Source organism: Papaver somniferum, chromosome 4, assembly GCF_003573695.1.
Source record: "Papaver somniferum cultivar HN1 chromosome 4, ASM357369v1, whole genome shotgun sequence".
NCBI lineage: Eukaryota > Viridiplantae > Streptophyta > Magnoliopsida > Ranunculales > Papaveraceae > Papaver > Papaver somniferum.
Genome location: NC_039361.1, coordinates 68,254,277 through 68,275,986, shown reverse-complemented (window position 1 = coordinate 68,275,986; position 21,710 = coordinate 68,254,277). Strand labels below are relative to the sequence as shown.

The window sequence follows — 21,710 nt, the reverse complement described above, 5'->3', positions numbered from 1 at the left end:
TGGACCCTATTAATAATGCTTTCTATCTAGGCGTGGACCACGTGGTATGGCTTGATAATTTGATGCAGGCCTTGTTCCTGTTTTTTGTCAGAGACAATGAGTAACATCCGAACCTTCATTTAGGATCAGGCTGAAGAATTTGTGGGGTGAAAAACGTGTCCGAGAAAGAGAATAGGTTCATAAAATTCTAGGCAAAGGGGGGCCTAATAGGGGCCTGAGTAGTCCCTTCAATGGTTCGGATACCATGGGAGTTATTTAGGTTGAATTTCAAAGGTGGGACTTAAAATTGCTCAAATGCACCTCTCAGACAAAATGAAATGAAAGCAGGAGTAAATAAGGTCTTACTCTTATACACATTTTTACAACTGTGAGCATTAAAACCCAGACATTATAAGCTTGCCAGGTCCCAATCTATTAAATTTCAGGTGTTTTACTGTACACGGCATAAATGGGTTAGAATTTCGTTCCAGATATAGATAGAGAAATCTTAGAAACTTGTTTTATACTTGCTGTACAGAAGCAAACAACAGTCAATTAATGCAAAAATCAGTGAACTGACAGAATGCGCCCAGTGTTTATAATGTTTCAGCCCTGAGTTTTTTCCAGGTGAAAATACACGGCATCTTAATTGTCATTTATTTGGTATTTACTGTATGAGGCAATTGCCTCCATGACACCTGACCCAACCTGCTATTTCACTCTGTTTTATTCTTCTATTTTTTGGCTAAACTTTACTAGGATGCTACCTACTTGCTCCCAAACCCAGGTAGATGGTGACGTGCCCGCCCTCCATAGAGCCTAAATTCTGCCATGATCTGAGGATCTCGGGAATGCCACTCAGGAGTAGTGTGTAAGTAGCTAGCAAGCACCTAATTTCTATCATTTCTTTTATTTTTTCCTTACATAAAGAGTATATTTCTTGCCTGTGTAGTGCTACCTTAGTTGATCAGCATGGATATCTGTCACTTGGGATACGATATGACTACCAGATACTGTAAATCATGGTGTGTAACGACAAACTCTATGCGTTGTTTGTCTTACTTAATAATTAGTTATCAGCTGGTAGTTGATTGAATCTTGGAACTACCATTTCAAAATATTCAATAAAGAGGAGCGCTCCAAAACCACCAAAAAATTCACAAGAGAACTTCTTCTTTGATTCATCAATATTACGTCTCTAGTCCCTGTCCGGGGATTAATGGAAACCTCAAAAGAAGAAGAAATTTTGCTGTCCTTGTTAAAGAAATTACAAGAACTTGAAGCAAGACATGCAAGCCTACAAGAACTCTTCAACTTAACTCTTCATCAGCATGATGTTTCTTCAAGACCCAAATTGGAGAATTCTTGTAAAGATAGGAAAAATGGCATGGACTTATTGAGACATTCGTCCTCCACGTACTGCCTACCAATCCTTAGAAGAGGGGCTGACTGAGTTTTAGTGATTCACAGTATTTGAATATCTTACAGTCAGTGGGTCAAGCTGTTTATATATATGATTTCACCGGTCTAATCATTTACTGGTAAGTTTTTTGACTTTCATTTTTTTGATTAATGTACTTGGTTTTCAGATTGTTCTTGATAAATACGCATTTGTCCATATACTCGTCATTTATAGAGGAATAGTGCAGCTGAGAACCTCTTTGCGTATTCTGCGTCAGAGGCCCTTGGTCAGAATGGCCTTGACCTTGTGGCAGATAGTGCCGTTGATGATGGGATTCAGATAGCGCAAAAGATTGCTGCAGGTGAAAAGTGGACAGGTGCATTCCCAGTCAAAAATAAACAAGGGAAGCGATTCGAAGCCTTTGGTAGCGGTACCCCACTGTATGATGATTATGGTAGTATTGTTGGGTTTATCTCCATATCGTCTGATTCACGGAGCTTTCTACAATTACCATCAGTTCTATCTTTGAAAGCTGATTCCAGCTTTAGTCAGCCTATGAGTGGCCCGGCATTGAAAGCTGATCATGATTCTCAACAACCTCAGCAGGTTGTAGTTACTTTAAGCGGATCTTGTGCGCGTAGACTTAGAGGGGACGTACCCCAATCTCTGTGTGGTGTATCGTATAAAACCGTCCACCTAGGAAAATTTTGCAGAGATTATGGTGGTGAAGGCAGGATTGGGATTCACAAGATTGTTAATTCCAGGGGAGAGTCTTGGGTTAGCAAGAAACAGATATCACAGCCATGGAACGCACGTGATGGGTTGGTAGCAAGTAATACACATGATAACTTTGGCTGGATGACAAATGAACAAGATGATAACTCTGGTCAGCTGAAGAGTTCTGATTCATATGAAAAGCCAGATATCCAGCTATTTGGAAGTAACCGATTTGGAAATAAAGCCATTGGTGTGTGGTCCTCTTCAGAGGCGACCAACACAAGATGTGTAAGCCGCAGCATTAATACTGGTAGCAATCCTTTTTGTAAGTTTGATACAGAAAGAGATTCTTCGCATTATGACATCTTGTGGGAAGAGTTGACAATTTTGTAAACAAATAGGGCGAGGTATTATGGACTTCTGAGCATATTTAAATTTCTTTTGTTTAAGAATTATGTTTGCTTTTTAGCCGGATCATTTCTGACCTACAATTGCCAATTGACGATATCAGGTTCATCCGGAACCGTCTATCATGGGCTGTGGTGTGGTTCGGTACGTATAGTGCTTCTTTTGGTAATTTCCTTCCCCACTTTCTTGGTGTAACAAGCATGTTTTCCACTTTCTTGCAGGATGTTGCTGTGAAGGTATTCTCTAAGTTTGAGTACTCTGGTGACTTGCTGCACTCTTTCATACATGAGGTAGTTCTTAAGCAAGCTAAAAGCAATTCTAGGGATTCATTTAGATGCCTCATATAGTCTTGTAAATTTCAAGTAGTTTGAATACAAGTTTCTACTTATTAAAATAAGTCTCCATATTTAGGTTCTTCCTTTATCTAAGGCGTGTAGGACAAACTAGATTGGTTAATCGTCTATTCTCATTTTATCAATTTTAGTTTATGTTTCTCATTTGTTTCCGAATATTTATTACCTTCTGCTTTATTGCCACAAATTTTTCTTGGATAGACATATGGTTATTTTCCTCAGGTGTTACTTATGAAGGGGCTCCGACATCCCAATGTACTACTCTTTATGGGGGCAGTAACTTTACGTGAGCACCTGTCCGTTGTCACGGAGTTCCTTCCACGGTTTATTCTTATACTTCATCTTCTGTAAAAGTGAAATTCTTATTGTGTTCTAATTCATATGCTATCATCTCCTATAGAGATGACATTTGTTGTTGATTCTTGTTTATTTATAAAATACGTTGGTATCTGTTTTCATAATTCTACTCACTGAGTTGCAGAAACTTCGTTATGTAGTGGAAGTTTGTTTCAGTTGCTTAAGTGTAGCACTTGTAAATTGGATTGGAGGCGGCGTGTTCTCATGGCTTTAGACATCGTACGTCTACTCCTGCATGATGCAGAAACTTTTTTTTTTCCCGGAGTCTTGTATTTTGGTGCATACAATTATATATTATATTCTCCTTTTTTTATGCTGTTAAAGCACCACTTTCATATGTTCCCTCTTGTCTTAGCTCTAACATTATGCAACACTTGTTTGGCCGACCCTTCTATAGGCACGGGGTACGAATTATCTTCATAATTGCAACCCTCCAGTTGTCCATCGTGATTTGAAGTCATCAAATTTGCTAGTTGATAAGAATTGGACCGTGAAGGTACCTTTTTGCCACTAACTGTGGATCTTGTTTCTTTTATCTTTTTAGTTGTGTGTATGATAGAACAGAATTGCTGTTAATCTCCTTGTTGTATTCATTAGGTTGGGGACTTTGGTCTCTAGATTCAAACATGCAACATTTCTTACAACAAATTCGGGGAAAGGAACGGTATATATAATCGCAGTGCCTTAATTGTTGAGCTTTCCCTCTTTAAATTCTGATGTTTTTGCTGGTTTAATATATGATTTCTGATTTGGGATTGCTTATTAAGCTGCTTATCCTTCTTTCTTTTTCTTCCTCCAGCCACAGTGGATGGCTCCAGAGGGTATGCATAATGATCCTTCAAATGAGAAGCAAGTTCAACAGTACTTTTTCCAGGTGCTTTGTTAATGGGACTAGTTTATCACCCGTGCTACGCACGGGTTTACTTTTTGCTGATTGAATATTAGAATCATATTTTAAAACTAACTCTATTATAATTTTTCCTATAAAAAACTGAAAACAATCGTATAAATTCATGGACCCAAAAATACGTAAATCTGATAAACATTGAATAAATTAATAAAAGAAGGTGCTTTTGGAAAAATAATTAGAACTTGCAGCCCATCATTTTTGGAGTCTAATATTTGCAGGTTATTTGCTTTTTGGTTTATGGATGGATAAAAATCAGAAGTTAGTTTGGGTATATTATTTTAAGTAGTCAAAAACAAACCAAAGAATACAAAAAGCAATCATGGAGAGAGAAAATACGTTAGTTTCCTCTTGGCCAATAATCCTTTTGAAATTCGTTTATCATCATTGTTTGAGATGGCTTGTTATCATCATTGTTTGAGATAGCTTCCCAGCTGAAAACAACCTTCCCTGAAAACAACCTTCCCTGAAAACAACCTTCATTGATTTCTTTCCATAAATGCACCAATCAGAGTCTTTTAAGCTTGATTAAATTAAATACTCCCTCTGTCTTTTTTTATCTATCCTAATTTCTAATTTGGTCGGTCTTTTTTATCTGTCCGTTTTATTTATAGACATACTTTTCCCTTAAACTATCAAATGTACCCTTTATTTTTTATAATCATAAATTTATTTTTAATATAAACTTAATTCGAAATCTTAAATATTATCACCATATATAAGTAAGAAATCCATTCAATATCTTTGTATTAATCATCATTCATTTTTTAAATAAAAACATCTACTCCCTCCGTTTCAAAAAGACAGTCCGTTTTGACTTTGTCAGGATATTAAGGAGACCATAGTAGTTCACATTCCTACCCTTAATTACTTGCCTAATTTATTTCAATAAAAATGTTATAAATAAAAACTACCAAAAATTATTATGGGATTGTAAATAGGAAATGTATATTGTCTTCAAAAAGGAATGAAGGATATATATTTCTTTCCTTAGTTATACAGATTTCATTAATATTACACAGATTTCATTAATATTTTAGATTGGGTCCCATTGAAAAAAAAAATTATGAATATAATAAACTTAAGGGTATGTTAGAGAGTTCATTTGAAAAATATGACTATAAACAGGATTTTGAGACAAACCAAAATGGAATAGAGGACGGTCTTTCTGAAACAGATGGAGTATTCAGTAAGTATAACTTAATTCGAAATCTTAAATATTATCAACATATATAAGTGAAAAATCCATTCAATATCTTTGCATTAATCATCATTCCATTTTTAAATAAAAACATCTATTCAATATCTTTGTATTAATTTTAGTTTTGGTAATAAAATAACATTAAATATGGCTAGTCAACTGTTAGTGATGACATTTTATACGATTTCCTTAATATTTTGACAAAATCAATTAGGACTGTTAATTTAGGATGGAGGGAGTAGTGTTAGTAAAAATTAATTAGGCCGGGGTAAAGTCAATTAGGACTGTTGATATTTTGCATACGGGTTGTGCAAGGCTTGGTCAGACCGGCGTAAAAACTATGTCCTATATTTGGGAGCTGACATTGTCTCCTATCCAAATCGGGTACTTGCTACTGGAAAATGGGTTTCGATTCTCGGAGTAGTGTTAGTTAAGGATTTGAGAACAAACATCCGGGTCTCTCGAGGGGCTTCTTTCACGGAGATTATATCGTCCAAATTAATCCACAGTTAGTCGTTAAGAGATCTTTGAACTTCCCCTCGAGTCCTTGACTGCCTAAAATGCAGGGATAACAAACTAAACAATGTAAAACAGGAGACAGATAGATTTCGTTACATAGTGTATAATGTCCATAAATGATGCTGCAAAAAATTTGTTCGTTGACTTGTCACGTCTGCAAAGCAATCGACTTTCATCCTTAATGTCCTATTGTTATTTTTTTTTAATAAAAGGAAACAATCCCAAGCTCCTAGTGAAATACTGTTGTAAAATAATTGGGCAATAGAAGTGGAATAATTCTACACATACATCTAATTTTTTTTTAAAACAACCTCCCTCACATCTCTTTGGGATGTGCAGGGGGCTGTTTTTGGGCCCAACATGTGAGAAAAATGTGAGGAGTTGTTTTAGTATTGTCCATGGCGACAATACACCAAGAGTTTTTGATAAAAGTGAGATGACTACATGACGTCGCCAACATGAGTGTAAGATTGTCATTTTTGTAAATGGTTAAGAGGCTGAACATTCATAAAGTAAATTAGAATTGGCACTCACAGATCGAAAATGTTTCATATATACATTTATACACCTATCTGTTATTGGTTAGACATCGCTTTTGAGTGAGAAAAACTACTGACCATTTCTAAATCTAAAATTGAAATTGTGGACACATAACATAGTGTAAGATTTTAGAGCGAGTTTTGCAAGTTATTAATTTGTAGTAACCATTTCCGATGGTTGGGCTTCAGCGGAAATTTTTCCACTGATACACATGTATCTCTTGACTTTGGACGGCGTAAAACCTAGTCGACCCGGTACTTGTTACTGTAAAAGACTTTGGATTTGGATTTGGACACTTGCGTCTCTTGACACAAAGAAAAGGGTGTCTGCTCCATCTTTAGGTTCACCTTGCTACAACCTTGTGTCTAGTTACTACCATGCTCTAGTGTCACTAATGATCTCCATTAAATATTGTCCAAATGGATCAAGATGTAAATAGAATCACTTAAATAAAAGGATGCATACTGCTAGTTAATTAGTATGTAGTCCTATCTGTCCGGTAGTAGATGTGGCTTGTTACAACTCCACTCAGCTCTCCTTTGAGCTGACCAAATCCTGAGTTGAACTGTGGAAGAGGAATCATTGTGCTGTTTCAGCCTAAAATAGTCGTTGTCTCTGCCTCGCTCGCCTACTTCTTGTTCCCAGTTCCCAGCTAGAATATATACATCATTTCTGGTTTAATAAATATGAGATCCGATTTCTTGATATCCAAATTTTTGCTCAAAAAGCAAAAAGACATTACATGCTTACTTACTTGTTTATGAGGTCGAAAGCCAGCATAGTCTCCCTAACTCATTTGTTATTACATGTTTGCAACTCCATGAAAGCAAAGCATGCGCCAAGAGATAGTGTGTCCTCCAACAATTAAGATCAACAGCAGCACCTCAACCACACTTGTTCTGGTAAGAAGGTAGACTAATCAAACATTCAAAAGTACAGTAGACGTCAGTGATGGATCAACATACCTTCCTTCTGGTACTTGACCTACAACCCGGAGGAAAAATCACAAAAACATAACACAACATAAAGTACAAAAAAGTTTCAGAGTATAAGTCGTATAAGAGAACTAATATCACAGATTCATCAAAAGCCAAAGCCATGCCAGAATTTTCTGATTCTGTAGATATATATGAACCTGCAGCAGAGAAAGTAAAATAGGAATGTTTAAACACATTTGTAACATTAGAAAACAAAAATATCAAGATTACTTTCATCAAGAATTAGACTTTCAATTCCCATCTTTGCATAACAGCACGTCTTTGATACTGTCAAAGACTGCCAATGCCTCCTGTGGTTTTTGTACTTTACCACCTAGGCATTAGTTGAACTGGTTTTCTATATAATGCTATTTATAGTAATAATTCTAATTTATTTTCCTTGCCTACTCAAGATATTCTATAAAGTTACATTGTATCAACATCTGTGTTACTATTTCCGCAGCACGGCAGCAGTAAAGATTGTGCGCTGTTACCTTAAAGTCAACCTCTCAATAAAGTTATATATACAGACATTGTGTTCGAAACCTAGAAATTCTCTCTTGCGTGCTGTGGTCAAAGTTCGAAAAGATAACACAAAATTTGTTATGGCAAAAGTAAAGAATTACTCACGATAGAAGGAATACATGATTGGTGTGGGAAACGTAGCACAAAACTTCAAGTATAGCTATTAAACATTTGAAACCAAGCAATGCTCTATAAAATAGATGCCCTCATGATCTATTTTATAGATAATTGCTTGGTTTACCTGTGCATTTATCTTAGATACGATTTATTTATACCAGCTTAAGGAATTTTTGTTACGTGGACTTCTAACATAGGTATGTACTTACTCAAATATGTTACGTGGATTTCTAAAATAGGTATGTATTTACTACAAATAGGCAATCAAAAATTTATAAAATCTACAAAATAGTTTTAAAACATTTTTGGAAAATTTACCGGGGAAGTTATGAACCCTGTTTATGAAGGAAAAAAAAAATTCAAACCCGAAACTGAAAAAGTTAATCACTCATTGAAGGAAAAAAAATATATCAAACCTTAATTATATTGTAGACACGGTTCCCGGTTGCATTGAATTATTTTTTTTGCTTTAACTTCGCCTCTTCACTGCGAGGAGGTATCATCCACATCTACAAAACACAATCAACAAAAAATATGCAAATAAAAAAAAACGCAGGAATATATACTCGTTAAGAACATTAAAATTCAAGTTTTTCATTGCGAGGCAGTATCACCAACATCTTCTTAACGACTCTTCGATGAGGTATCATCAATATCTTCAAAACAAAATCATAAAAAAGAAAAAAACTAAGAATGCCAAAAATCAGGGTTAACGATTGTATACCTTTCATGGCCACAAAGTTTAAGAAACTGACCGTCATCAATACTCATGAGCTCTCACTGCTGCAAATATAAAACAACCGACGAATAGATTAATAAAACCCTATACATGAAGAACAGAAGAATTAAAACAACTGGAAAACTAAAAAACAACACGGGATCTGGTGTTGGCCCGAGTGCTTTATATAGAAAATGACCAACCCTAAAAGTTCCCAAAAAAAGAGGTCGTATTTTGGAAATAAAATCAATTAATATCTCAAAATTTACATAAATTTTGGATATCTAGTATATTTTCTGATAGCCTAATTACTCACAAAATATTTGGGACCAAAAAAATCCGGCGCGTCTTTTACATTCTAAGAATAAAAAAGATTCTATTTTTCTTTTGGAATGTGTAACATTAAAAGAAATTTGTCGGAAAAAAATTGAGTTTTTCGTTTTCCTCTTCTCATTAACTTTTGTTGCTCTTATCACGTTTTTTTTATTCTGTTGTTCCCCATGATTTTTTGTGTTTCGATTTTGCTCAGGATTGATGATTAAATTTTTTCTCAGCTAATTCTTCTATGGAGGAAATAGTCTACGGGATCTCAACCCGTAACCAACCATAGACACATGTATTTTTAATTTTTATTTTAAATTTCAATTTAAAAAAGAAAATAATAAAAAAATTATAGATCTAAATTTGAACAATATTTCGATAGTTTAATATCATTTGGATGTATAATTGTAATCTGAAATTAGGTGAATTTTATTATCGGTAGTTTGGAATTGTAATTAGGTGACTTTTATTATAAGAAGTGTAATTGGACGCTGGACATTTGACAATATTTTTTCTTAATTTTTATGATTGATTTAATTTTACGATAATATCACGATGAACATTGCATATTTGATTTTATTTAATTTTATCATGATGAAATCGTTTTTTTTTTTAATTTTATTTTGGTAATGTTGAAATTGTTTATATTTGTTTTATTATGTTGCCTAGATTTAATAAGATTTAGGTAATTATTTTCAAACAATTTGATTAGCTAAATAATATTCCGTGGACCCGAAAAATTCTCCTAAATTCTATTGGATAAAATATAGAATGGTGGGCCAAGAACCAAACAAAAGCTCTAATTAACCACATCGCTCGAAAAAACTCTATTTTTATATAGAGAATTTCAATTCTTTCCTCTCATGTTATCCAATTACCCTTTTACGGTTATATTTGTCAACATTGGTCTGATGTGTATAGCTTTGGAGTTATACTTTGGGAACTTGCCACGCAAAAGATCCCTTGGGATACTTTCAACTCAATGCAGGTATATATATTGTAATCATCCTGAATCTTGCTCAATAAAGCAGAAAAGCCTTACATGGCCAAGAGTCATCTGCTACCATGTCTATGATCTTGCAGGCCTACCAAGTTTATATATTCGTATAAACTTCAATGAGTTTTTCTTTTCTAGTTAATTGTATGTTCGATAAATACTGCAGTCACCTAATTACTAACAGTTCCAACGCAACCCACGTACTAATAAGAACATGAACGCAAATAAATCTACTTCATTATCTTGGAATAGATTATGAGGAGTCGTGATATAGTTGTTGTATCATCCAGTCTATTTGTTGATATTACTAGCTTTGTAACACCCCGTATTTTTAGCGTGGCACATGCTCAAAGATGCGCCATGGTCTGAGATGAAGCTTCATCCAAAGCTTTTGTTGCGTAGGAAAAGGAACATTGGCCCTTGGCCAATGCGTTTACAATGTTCATCCAACATGGATGCACATCGGGTTGGCAGCGGACAACCAACATAGCTGCACATCGGGTTGGCAGCGGACAACCAACATGGCTGGACGGGTTGGCAGCGGACAACCAACATGGCTGAGCATCGAGTCGGCAGTGGACAACCAACATGGCTGAACATCGCAGTTGGCCATAATGGTAAGGTGCAGCCATCATGGCCTGGGGAGTTGATGAATGTTTTTTGCTCATCCAATTTGAGTTGTAAAAATGTCAAATTAACATATATAGGGAGGGGTACTTGGTTGAAGGTGCATATAAGGACCATGCACCAAGTGAGATAGCCTTAGAGATGTACATTCATCACGGATGGACATTGGAGTGGCCTATGGGCCAAAGACGGAAGCACAGCTATCACGACACTTCATGGGACATGGCTCATTAAATGTTCAGCCGTCATGGCCGGACATTGAAACTGTCCTGTGAGCCATAATTGAATGTACATCCATTACAGCCGTACATCGCAGTTGGCCAGAATGGTAAGGTGAATCCATCACGATCTGGGTAGTTGATGAATGATTTTTGCTCCCCTAATCTAAGTTGTAAAAATGTAAAGTTAACATATATAGAAAGGGGTAGTTGGTTGATGGTGCATATGCGGACCATGCACCAAGTAAGCTTCATAGCTTAGCTGGAAGAGTATAAGTAATTCATAAGACTCATTTATAGTTGCGTAGCCTCGCGAATAGTTCATTTGATGCTTAGGCATCATAATGTCATATTGCGGACCAAACATGCATCACTTGGATGTATTTTGACGGAGCGGCCTATACGGACTAGGTCATTACCATTATTGCTTGGCCACGGCCTCGCAAACGAGTTGGTTAAAGTTTCTGTCCCTTCGAGGATGAACTACGGTCTGTGCTTGATCCCTTTAGAGTAGGGAAGGGTACGTGAGCATCCGCAATGAGTTGCAGCATTGCCGGTCCAGCACTTTGTCGCTCATATCATCTAATTGGGAGATGATTGCGACATTCTGGCATCTCATGTCATCTGGCTCGGTAGATCGATGCAAGAGATGATTGTGGCCAAACTTGATGAGGCAAGTTGCATTCCATTCATTGGATGCTTATACTTCCTATCAAGGCGTTCGACATAGGCTAAAAACCCGAGTGTCGTGATTTAGCTCAAGAGGAGTCCATTTGGATGGGAAACGACCCAAAGATCAAGACATGTGATCCATAGATCCACATGGTCACCAGAATTTAGCCAAATTTCATCGTTTAGGGACTCAAATGGCCGTTTTTGCCATTTTAGGAAAGTTTTTGTTTTCTTAATAAACCCTTCGCGGAACAAGGGTAAGTTGGAACGGTGTGGAAGCTAAGTTAGCTGCATCATGCTCCACGAGCATGCTTGCAAGGGAAAATGTACGTGCATTTGCCTAGCTTAGAGGCCCGGATCGTAGCTTCATCATGGCGCATCGGGGAGATTACGGCCTGCGGGGCAATGCGCCAAAGGCGTAATTTTCCGGTCCGTCACAAGCTTGTTCTGAAATGACTTTGCAATGAAGGATCTCTCCATGGCACACTGTCTGCTGTATAGCAAGGGAGGCTGTATGTTTACATAATTGGTGTTAAAGTGGTGAATATATCGTGCAGGTGATGGGTGTCGTAGGCTCAACAAATTAATAATCTTATTTACACATAATTAGCTGGTAATATAATGGAAGCAAGGATCGTTCCCACGAAGAGCAGGGAGTTTAGTTGTCAAAAATGTCACAAATGGGGATTTTTGTTTTAGATTCAAAAGCTAAATAAATAATAAAGCAATGAGAAGTAATTAAGATTGCAAGCAATATGGAGTGAGATGATCGAGGAATCCTTCTTCGTAACTAAATATTCATCAAAGTAGTATATTCATCCATTCATCATTAATCATAAATTATTACTAACCGTAAGATAACAAATACGCTTAACTATCTCCAAAATCCCTTAAGCCACTAGACAACAGGTACGCTTAGTCGCCAGAGTCTATCCGTATGAACCACCTTGAGGTACGCTTACAAGATGTAATTCAGTCGAATGCTTTATGGTCTGTGAATTTAGGTTTAATCCTAGTAGTTAGACTCAGTACGCTCGGTCCTTTCTAGTGTTGTGTTTACACGCGATTGCTTTACGGAATCCCTCCGCAAGGTCTCACGTTCTTTACTTGTGTAAGAAATTATTCAACAATTACGGATATCCTAACCCTTATTAGCATTAGATTGAGTTAAAAAATATATTCAGTTGGCCACCTAAAAAATCTATCAATCAATCATATTCATTTTTAATAATAAACACAAATAATAATCATATGAAGAAATCATATATAGTACTTAGAATTCATCCTCAATCAAATAAGTAAATTAGCTAGACATAATGGAGTTTATAGAAAGCAAACTGTAGTTGTAGAAGAACTCTAGCTACTGCTGCTTCTGTTGCAGGAGATCAGCCACTGTTGCCTTGTTGCAAGAAAACTTTAGCTACTACTGCCTATGTTGCAGGAGATCAGCCACTGTCTCCTTGTTGTTATAACCTTTCTGCTACTAGTGCATATGTGAAGTCTTTATGCTTCTGTTCTTCTCTGGAGAATTTTATCGAGCAGTTTGTGGGCGTGAAAGTGAGGGTGAGGAGATGAGTTCTGCTGGCTATTCGACCCTCTATTTATAGTTTTTTGTAGCTGAAATTTCGAATCTGATAAACACCCAGCTCTCCTTAGACGACTCAAACCCTATACTCGTGTTTATCATCCACCGTTCATCTTCAAAATCAACGACAAAAGTCTCACCTGATGACTGTTTTCCAGCGAGAAAACTTATCAAAAATCTGAATTCTCGCCCAAGCTTTAACTTCTAAAGATTACCCAATCTTCACCAGCGCGTAGCAATGATTCCTTGTTTATCCGATCTCCAGAACCACCGCTTAATCATCTCCATCCAACCTATTCAATCAACGGCAGCAATATCAGTTTCCGAGCTGATTTCTCTCTCAAGTTTCGAGCAGCTACACCTCCTCGAACTCCATGTTTTATCTATAACCACTCTTCCAATCAAACTAGGATTCCTAAGTCACAATCCCAGTCATTTGCTAACCACCAGAACCAATGGCAGAACCCATCTTGCTTCACCTGATATCGATCCCAACACCAGCTCAACCTAAACTCGAACTCAACACTTCTTCCTCGTCACTGCCAACATCACCAGTAGTCAGCCGCAAACCACCTATCCATGGCATAGTCACGACATTAACTCCATTGCCTGATCATCATGATCACTACCGTAATGGTAGCAATCTTAAAAACCCCAGTACCTCTCGAGCTCCATCAACACCATCGAGTTCTTCTTAACTATCACAGACGACCAGCTCCATTACTGGTTCTCACAGTCAACAACGGCAGCAACTCAGAATCGCGCCATCTCCTCATTACTGCCAACGGTAGCAGCACCACTGCTTTTCTTCATAGTAGACAAAACTTAAACCCATCACCAATGACTACGGACCAACAATGGCAGCAACGTTCACTGCCAGGCTTGAGGTCTTCTTCTCTACTCGTCTTCCATCAATCACCGAACCCTCCTCACTGCCAATCGTAGCATCTCGAGCAACACTGTAACAGATATCCATGCAGAAGAAACTGCATGCGGGATTTCTAGTTTTGAATAACGAAGATGGATATGGCATCCCTGAGTGAAACAACGTCTGCCTTTAACAATATTTAAATTCCAGCTTTACCCCTTGTAAAATGCCGGACTGCCATTAGTAATTCCTTTGAAAGTTGAATGTCCCTTAGTAGAATGGATACCTCTTAACGCATAAGGGGTGCCAATAGCACTTGTCCCGGAGACAACCATTTTGCCCTTTTGTGTTCTGAGTTCTTGTTTTGCTCATAACTTCTTCATGCGAACTCGGAATTACTTCATCCTTTCGCCGTTGGCTTTATCTTTTCGTCCTCTTCAAGATTGAAAAGTAAAAATCTTGTACTTGAACAAGTTCTATTGGTCTTTGGCCATTCTCCATTTGTAGCTAGCTTCTTTTATTGCACAATTAAGTGCCAATTCACTTCTTTTGGATGATTCACCTAATAAAACATAAAATAAGAGAAAACAAGCGTAATATACAATAATTTGCAAGAATATAAACAATTGATAGCATGGAATTAACACTAAATATATGTAAAATATGCACTTATCAAATTCCCCCACACTTGGCTTTTGCTAGTCCTCGAGCAAACTACCTAACTTAAAACAAAATACAACAACTCCATTTCGTCGAGGAAACAGTTACACTTAGCATGTGCAACAAGCCTTTAAACCCCTAGGTGTCCCTAGTGGACGAGTTATAGTCTCGTGAGGGCTTACGAGAGGTATACCCATAAAACCTACTCCAACTTCAAAGCGTTCCATCTTCCCAAGCATCCAAAGAGCTATGAGGACATAGAGTTTCTGCATGCTAGTAATAAGAAGTTAGAAACATCAAAGAACATATTCATTCTTAAATCTTGAGTGAGAAATAACCACACCATAATGAGAGAACGCGTGTTTGAGAGCGATAAATAAGCATTTTGCCTCGACTTCTTCCTCACTTAAAAGGATTTTATGATAATTGCACTCAATAAGACAGTTTTTTTATGGGTCTCACCTATGTGCAGGTAGGAATGAAGAGAGAATCCTAGACACGTTGAATGGTGGGAAGGAAACCTTCCGAATTATTTCTGGAGACCCCACAAGATCGAGGGAAATAAAAATATTTTCTGATGATCTCTAAGAAAGGAAATCAACCACTATAGCAAGGATGGGAGTACTTACCACCTTCACATCCGATCGGCAGTGAAGAAAGCACCACTCTCACAGCATCCAATAGAAATGTAGTCTTCAGCTCGTCTTCTTCATCTTCTCGGTCTTCAGTCTTCAACGATTGATGATAAACTCTTGAACTTCGCAGAACTTTGACAATTTGTAACTCTTTTCCTCAATTTCCTTGTTGTTTGAAACTTCTTTATATGTTTTTCTTCCACACGGCCTTATTGATGAAATAACAACCTAAATGCAAATCTCTTTGTATTATTATTTTTATTATTATTATTTTTTATTATTTTTTTTGAAGAGAGATTGCAACTAAAACAATAAATATGAAATAAAATTAACATGGCCATGTGAGAAGTATGTTACCACTTTGATCTTCACAACTTGTAATGTCTTCGTATCATAAACTTCAATAATTCTCATATTTTGATTTCCTTTGCTCTTGTACTAAGTCTTCAACATGTATCCCCAGCCGTAGATCTTAGATCTTTCTAGGGATAGGATAAAGTGACTCTTGGCTGTCCACGCGTGATATCATATCTTGATGCCCTTAGCCGCATGTCCTCCACGTGTGTCTTTGTGGGCACGTGGCGGAAGATGAAATGTGTACCTACAATTTGCCCCTTTTCCTCCTACTGGGCGGTTAGTCAAAGTGGGAAGAAAAAATGTGTTACTCTCTTCATCTTCTCTTTACTATTTTCCTAGATTTTAGGGCACGTTCCCCACTATTTGTAATAACTTGTTCTTGGGTAGTGGGGCGGTTTTTATTTCTCTTTGCATATATATATGAGAAGGAATGTGAAAATTCTCTAATCATAAATTTCATTCCTTCTCTTTCCTCGGAATTTTCATTATTTGTTCTCTGCTTTTGTATCCTTGTTATTAACTGCTGCTGCTGCTGTTCGTCGAGGCTTTCTGCTGCTGCTACTGTTGTTCGTCGAGGTTTTCTGCTGCTGCTACTGTTCGTCGAGGCTTTCTGCTTAATTTTTTGTTTATAGGTAGGTGGTTTTACTGTGTCTTGATTATATTTTGATAAACTGTTGCTATATGTGTTTGTGATGAAGAACATATATATAAGTGTTGTATGATTGCCCCTGTTCGTTATTACAAACAATAATGATTTCTTCCTTCGTATATGCTTGCCCCTATTTGTTATTTCCCCTTTTATTTAGGGTTTGTTCTTATTTTCCATCTGGTTCATGATTATGAAGAACTGGATGAAATTGGGTTTTTTTATTTCTGTTTTGTCTTTGCGGAAATCTGAAACTTGTTTGTGTACTACGCAGACATGGCTGACCGTCCGCGGGTTTCTTATCAAACTCCACCGCCTAGTCCGCGTAGATCTCCTCCGCGTAGGGATCCTGATGTTTCTCCGCCTGGTGGAGGTTCGTCTAAATCTTCCCAAGGTGATGCCCGCGTTCATAGGGTTTCGTTTTCTTCTGGTCAGAGGAACTTATCTTCTAAGAGGGGTGAGTCGCATAGAGAGAATACACAGAAGGGGGACCGGACAAAAGAGGCTCCTGGCTCCCGGTATGCTCTTTCTCGTCCCTTAGTTAATCCGCGCGATGATCCTAAGAGAACGCGGGATGTCCTACCTCTTCGGTCAGTGGCGCCTCCTTCCGTGTCTCATCAACATCCTCTACCTCCCCCTCTAGTGTCTCAACCCAAAGGCAGGTCTTCAAAAGAATTGGTTTCGAAGACTGATGTATCTAAGGTTCATCCTAAAAGGAAAGCTTCCGAGAGAAACCCTTCGAAGGGTTCTGTGCCTGATCCCGTGGAGGAGTTAGATATTTCTAAGGAAATACGTAGCGTCGCTGTTGGGGAGAAGAAAGTGACCTTCAAACATATTGATTTGGAGGTTTTCAAGGAAAAGCATGGTCTTCAGCTATTTGATGTTCGTTTTTACACTACTGATGATGATATTACTTATGAGATGATATCGACATATAAGTTTGATGAATTTCATCTGCTGACCACGGTGGGGGACTTTGAGGCGGGTCTTATGTTGCATTTGTACAAGTCTGGGGATTCTTTTTATTATGATGTGCTGGCTGGTCGAGAGGGTTCTTCGAAGAACACACACTGTTGCTCTATTTCCCAACTTCATGGGAATTATCTTCGTGCACTGAGGGAGTGTTATCTTCGGAGCAAAGGAGAGACAATGATGACTCTTTATGTTCCCAATCCTAAGGAAATGGAGTGGTATACGCCTGAGAATTTTAACAAGTCTTTCGGTGACTATGTTAACAGTAGGAATCGTAAACCGTGGAGTGTGAGTCTTCGAAATATTGCCGCTCCTCGTGGTGAGATCCGCCTTCTGAGTGAAGTAAGTGGTTCTAAGGTGAAGTACGTCCCGGGTACAAAGAATTATACTAACAAACTGGTGTTTCATACTCGTGAGCGGATCAAGCGTGATCATGACTATGAATGGAACGCAACTGTTATTGAGGTTGTTGGTCCCTGGGCTTGGGGGTGGGTTCCAGGTCCGCAAGGATGGCGTCCTACCACAGATAGCCAGATACGTGCGGCTCCTCCTGCTCGTTATGGGAATTTCCGTCCTTGGCATTTGAATTTTGAGGGCATGAATTTCCAATATGCCCTCGATGTTCTTGATGGAGATGACTAAGAGAGTTCCGATGCTGATCTTCAGGCGAAGAATGCTGCGGTTGTCAAGGTAAGATTTCCATATGCCTTGTCCTTTAGTTGAGGCAGTTTTAATTCTTTTCAAAGTCATGGATTTTTATTCTTGTGCCTTGTCTTTTTAGGCGACGAAGAATAGGAGGATAAATCCCAAGCAATCCACCACCGCAACAATCGAGGAGGCGGAGGTTTATGAATAAGTTAACAGTCATGTGACTGAGCTTGGAGAGGATGAAGATATGTCTGATATGGAAGAGCGTACTGATACATCCCCTCCAGGTCATGATGATGAAGAATTTGTTGAAGGGAATACTACCGCTGGTGGCAGCGGTATTGGTGGTGAAATTAATCCCGCAGGTTGTCATAATGCTGGTGCCGAAGCTAATCCTGCGGGTTGCAGTGATGCTGGTGATGATAACACTGGCCTTGGTGATGAGGGTGTTGGTGGTGAAATTCCTTCCATGTCTCAGGAGTTTTCCTTTGGTCGGATTTATACTGCGGAGGATAGTTTTGACATAAACGCTGCCCTGGGCCTGGCTTCTGAGTTCAACCTGCTTTCTCCAAACGATGATTGGGATGTGCTTGGTAACTCTAGCAAGGCGGATGGAAAGGGAAAGGGAGTCGTGGATGCTAGTGATGTTCCAGAGGGGAGCGGTGCTAGAGACCTTCCATATTTGGATGTGGGAGTAGCCTCGAACTCTTCGGGTGCTAAATTCACGGACATGGGTAAGGCCTCGGTTGGGTCTTCTGGAGATGATTTTCCTCAGTCACTGATCCTTGAGGGTGATGATGCCATCTTAGCTTGGTTTAAAAAGAAGAACTTGATGTTCGTACCCAATCCAGCTCCTGTGGTGGAGGGTGAGAAGAAATCTGATGCCTATACCCGTAAGATGATGTAATTGTCTCCCGAGGACCAGGTTGCAGAAGCGTGGGATAAGAATCGTCGGGCCTTGGAGGCTACTCTAGTAGTCGAAGCTCCCTCGACTGTTGCTGATATGATGTCGTTGGCTGATGGGTATCAATATGGATTTCCCCAACAACGGATGTTAGAGGTGAGTTCTCTTATCATTTTGCCTTGTATCAATTTTTAGCAATTTTTAGAGTCAGGGTGTTCTAATCTTATGATTCACAGATGATGAGGAGTGAGCATTGCAATCACATGTTGTACCAGTTTTTTAAGGCCAAATCCCTTAAGTTGGAGGCTAAGCTTCGTCTTCGGGAAGAGGAGCTTACTGCAGCTGAGACTGTCATTGCTGATAGGGATAGGGAGATATGTGAGTTGAAGAGTCTCCTCAAGGATAAGGATCAACAAGGCAAGGAGGAGGAGAAGCTTCGCTTGGATCTTTCTATGGCTCGTAGTGAGTTGGAGGAGGCCAAGAAGAATTCTTCGGCTGTCACAGGTTTGATCATCTGTTCTCTTCCTTGATGTTGTCCTTTACTGTAATTAGTGTTCTGTCTGAGTCTCCCTCCCCCACCCTATCTTCAGTGGGTGGAGTTCCTGAGTTACTACGGCTTCGGAAAGAGCGGCAACATCAGAATTCTCGCATCGCAGAGTTGGTAGAGAAGATAAAGAGCGAGGCTGATAAGTGGAATGCTCGTGCCGATGAACATAATGCACTGGCAGAGAAGTGGCGTGTCAGACGAGTCCAAATGATTGATATGCAGAACAAATATAACAATGATCGTCGTTTGTTTAATAGAACGTTTTTGTGGACGCGTGATAATCTTCGTGAATCCCGAGAACAGGTCTCATCATTGGAAGCCAAAATCAATCTCTTGGAAGAAGAATTGCGTCAAACTCGTTCTTCTCAGTCTTCTGATGTTAAAAATTGCATTCCGCGTCTTGCTAGGGAGAGAGATGACACCAGGGCTGAGGCTGGTGCTCTTAGCAAAGCTTTAGCTGCATCTAGGGCTGATATGGTACGCCAAGCTGAGTCTGAGAGAAATCTTGAAGTAAATATGTATCAGCTCAACAAGGGTCTGGAGGTTTAAACAATGAGGTCAACCATCTTCGTCACTTGGATTCAATGAAACAGGTAGAATTAGATGCGAGTCAGTACGCCCTTTCAACCCTTCAAGCGAATTATAAGAAGTTGTCATATGAGTATGATTTTCTTGATGAAGCCCGTGATGCTGTTGTTAACGAATATGAAATAGCTTCGGCGAGAGTCGAAGGTATATGCTTATATTATCGAGTGTGATTCTGTAATTTCCTGGACCTAACCATCTGCATTTTTCTTTTCCTTGCAGAGCTCCAGGGACAGCTTCGCACTGCAAATGAAGAGCCTGCGGAGGCTCAATCTCAATTAGTGCATCAGGAAAGCCAGATTAATTATCACAAAGGTTTAGCTACAGCAAGGGACGAGGCTGCCCAAGCCGCTTCGAAGGAAGTGAGTCGCCTTTCCTCGTTGTTGTCAAAGGCTGAGATGATGAATACTGTTATTGCGTACAAGGCTCGGTGTCAACTAGTGTAAGAGACTAACAAAATTCTGGATAGCATCAAGTATGATCTTAAGACCGAGCATGGCCTTATCAAGAGTTATCCGCGCCGTGAGAAACCCCCCTACATCTGGTTCTTCAGGGCCTTCCTCGGGTGGGAGCGTACCTTCAACGCAGAAGGGGAAGATTGCTAAACCTGCTGGTGGGGTTGAACCATCCAAGTAGATTTTTGTAGAGAGTTGATCTTTGTTGATTATGAGGCTTCGTGAGATTCCTTTTGTATTTTCTTGTTTCCGCGTATCATTGCCAAGCCTGTAATGAACTTTTAATGAATTGATCATTGTTTTAACTTTTATCTGTGTTGTCCGATTTTTTTTTTAAATATTGTTATGGTTAATTTGGAATATAACTTAATGTAATCAGGGATAGCGAAGTGTTTGAGTGCGAACCCGAAGATATGTGTATCTTCGTGAACGTCTTGAGACCTGTCACCCCGCTGGCTAATCCTGGGCCAGAGGATTCCCAGACGGTGGGGGTCGGGGCAGCGTTTTAGGATATGAGTTTTTTGGAATGTACGTTCATTCCGTCAACCCGCTGCCATAAGATTGGTTGGGTATCTCTTTCTGCTGGATGCCTTCCCCATGGTCCTACACTTAGACGCTGATAGGGGAGTCCCGAGAGATTGTAGGTGACTATTTTCCCCAAGTAAAATAGAACAACAATTAACACCAGTGTTTACGTGGTTCGACAGCAGAGTGTCTACGTCCACGGGTGAAAGAGGGTTAAAGTGTTTATTCAGTTTGTTGAGTTACATTTAGAAGAATTCCATTGATGGAACCTCTGAGGTAGTAAATAGTAAAAAACAGAGGATGAAGTATTGACGCGGAGGCTGTATTTACAGGTGTAGGGTTCTCGTGAGGTGTTATATTTACACGCAGTCGTCTTGTTACTATGTTGCTCCATGTATTGTGACTATTTTTTGCCAAAAGTTTGCTTGATTGATAGGTTGAGGTTTGCTATTCCTCTCTCAGAGATAGAAACATGTCGATCGCAAGCGTCGTTTTCTTCTTCTGGCGCTCTTCACGCAGATGCAGGTCTGCGTTGCCCTCTACGGGTAGTATGGCTTGAGATATTTTGCATTCCATGGGTGTTTGAGGATCTCCCCTTTTAGGTTGCGCAGATAATAAGACCCATTTCCTGCAACATCATGTATGACGAAGGGTCCCCCCATGTTGGTGCTAATTTGCCCCACTTCTTTTCTCGTTGGTATTGGGGAATGGTCCTCAGCACATACTGCCCTTCTACAAAATTTCTAAGCTTAACCCTCTTATTATACT

General features: G+C 38.9%; 1 pseudogene; it reads left to right on the top strand.

Annotated features, from left to right (window-relative positions):
- Positions 1–96: 96 nt before the first annotated feature.
- The window catches only part of LOC113272658, a 39,365-nt pseudogene continuing 17,751 nt past the window's right edge, over positions 97–21,710 (top strand).